This window comes from Mandrillus leucophaeus, unplaced genomic scaffold (genome assembly GCF_000951045.1).
Source record: "Mandrillus leucophaeus isolate KB7577 unplaced genomic scaffold, Mleu.le_1.0 Scaffold930, whole genome shotgun sequence".
NCBI classification, from domain to species: domain Eukaryota; kingdom Metazoa; phylum Chordata; class Mammalia; order Primates; family Cercopithecidae; genus Mandrillus; species Mandrillus leucophaeus.
In genome coordinates, this window is record NW_012110142.1 from 114,936 (window position 1) to 118,065 (window position 3,130).

Genomic DNA, 3,130 nt, shown 5'->3' on the forward strand with positions numbered 1-3,130 from the left:
CATATTATTGCTTCCACCTAGTTTTCTCCAACCTGTGACAGTTTCTGAATCTTTCCCTGCCTTTCATGACCTTGACACTTTTGGAGAAAACTGGTCTGTTGTTTTGTACAATTTAGATTTGTCTGATGCATTTTCATCATTAGATTAAGCATATGCCTTTTTGGCAAGAACACGGAAGTGATGTGTCTTTCTTAGTGTGTCCAATAGGAGTTACTTGATGTCAATAAGCAGTGATGCATTGACCTTAACCTTGATCACTTGGTCAAGTTGGTGCCTTCTGGGTTTCTCCATGGAAAAAAAATACCTCTCTCCTTTAGTGCATGTTTGAAATCAACTGAATTTCCAAGGAGAAAGGAAAAACGAGTTAAAAATATCTTTAGTTTAATTTTACTAAACACTTTTCAACTTAATTTCTTAATGTAGTCTCACAATATGCAGGGGGAATGTAACCTACTTTCCCCAAATATCTTTCTATTTCTATTTTGGAATATTGTCTTACAATGTTTTTTTTTTTATTTGACAATTTCCACTAGAAGTAGATTGTCCCTCATCTTAAATTTTAATACTTTTTTCTTCCCTACCACTAAGACTTCACATAATTAGGTTTCTGCTCTACATATTCTTAAACCTCTGTTAACATACTATCAAAGATCACCCAATTAAATAGCATAAGGCATTTACTTATGATAAATGTGACTCTACAGATTAGTTATATGAAAGACCCTTGCAACAGTGTTCGATAGTGACTTATCCAAACAACCTTTATATGTCTTTTGACATTTTGCATTTAGGCACGTTTGTCTTGCAAGCACAGGCAATGACTGTTGTTTTGTTTCATTTTGTTTTTCAGTTCTGGACTATCTTTTCAAGCTTTATTTATTTATTTATTTATTTTGTAATAAACAAGTTTGGCAGATAGAAATAGTGTTTCTCTCTGGAGCAATGTTCAGGCTTGCTTACTGACCTTTTATAACATATTTATATTCTGAGCTCAGAGTTCTTCTCCTGTAATGCAATTCACTGTATGTTCAGATGTCACTTGACTCTGTTTGCATTTCCTAGTAGGAAGTCGGACACAGCCTACAGGGCGCAGTGGCTCATGCCTGTAATTCCAGCACTTTTAGGGGCTGAGGCGGACGTATCACCTGAGGTCGGGAGTTAGACGGTGAAATGGTACAGCAGATGCTAATTCACATACTACTGCTATTGCTGTAATAGTCCTTTATTTGTGACCCGGGGATGTCATGGCTTCCAGAAAGGCAAAATCTCAAACTCTGCACAAGCCTTGAGCTGCCTGTTAGTCTTTTCTCTCGGTCTCCTCGGAGCCTCTCAAGCTGAAGAAGGACATACACAGAGATTAATGCCAACTGAAAGTGCCAAACTCTGGAGGAAACAGGTTAAAATAATTTTGTGGTATATTTTTTAAAAAAGGAAGCATTTGGATTCATGGAAAAAGAAGGACTTCTTGAAATTATGTATTTTCAACCAGAAAACAGTAAAAATTTAGCTTTTTGCCTATATGTTATTTTATTCTATAAGAGATAATATAGCACATTTCATTTTAATTAGTTTTTAAAAATTTCCTTAATACTCATAAAAAACTAAATAATAAAATTTTGATACTGGAGTTATTGAAACATATCATTCTCTCTCAACTCCTTATCCCTTTAGCAGTAAACACTGCTGATGATGCAGTGTTTTCCTGTGCATAAAAATTCACATAAGCATATCTGAATATCGACAATTTTTAGTTAACATTCTTACATAACTGTGTCCATGCTTTATAAGCTTATTATGTTTTCTTCCCGACTTAATATCTTGGAGACATTTTGTGTTACTATATTTGGAGCTACTTATTGTTAAAATTGCTGCTAATATTGTTCAATGTATTTAACTATTCCTCATCTTATACATTCGCATCTGTGCACACACAAACACACATGAATGCATTTGATAGATGATACTGTGTGAATTAATTTGTAAGCAACCTGCTCATTTAATCCTTTCATTTGTTTTTCTGATTCAATATAAAACAGTATTACTTTCCAAATTCTCTATTAGTTATAATTTGTTAATACATTGTTCTCAATTTTTCACTACCATGAGCAACGCTAAAATGATAATCTTTGATCAGATATTTATTTACAGATATTCAAGAGCACCTAGAGAAAATAATCCCAGCAACAGAATTTCTTGTTCAAAACACTGGTATTTTAAAATGACATTGTAGGTAGTAATTTTATTTATTCTTTTAATAAAGTTATTCTTTGAATTAATTTTTGCCTTAATATAATGACCAAAATATCCTGTACGATATGGAATGAAAGTAGATTTGGGGGCATTCTGATTAGTTCCTATTTTTAAATGTAATATTGTGTTATTTTCTATTTAGAATAATGCTTACTCAAATTTGATTTTCTAAGTATCATTTTTATCAGATTAAGAAGACTTCATGATTTGCCTAGATTTTCTTGAATTTTTGTCCCAAATTAAAGTTGACATTTACTAAATCATTGTTGTGCATTTATATAGACAATTATACAGGTTTTAGTTTTAGTTTTGCTCGTGTAAAATCATCCTTGACTTTCTCAGATAAATTCAACATGATTTTTTAATATATATACAATATTATATTTTTGTTTAGAATTGTCTATGTATATGCTTAGATTGATGTACTACTTTATCTTACTCTAATCACTGATTTGGCGTAACTACTACACCAAAGTCTTCAGATTAGTTGGGACGTATTTCCCCTTTTTCTAGTATCTGAAGGTTTCATATGCCTTTGCAATAATCTCTTCTTTGGAAAACTTAGAATAATTTAATTGTAAAATTGTAAAAATAAAACAAATGAAATATAAAAGCAAATTCAATTTGATCATAAAACACAAAAAGATAAGGAAAAAAATGAAATAACACTATATTGTTAAGTTTTTAAAAAGATGATTATAAAGGGCTTATGAATTGTATTAAAATTGTAGGTACGTGTATTGTATAAGAAGAGACATATGCTGTAACATCTCATAATCCTGTATTGAAGTCATGAACTCCAGTTCTTTTTGTGACTTACTACATTATTAGCCTCTAAGACTTGATTTTCTTATTTATTCAATAATATTAGCTCTAAGGT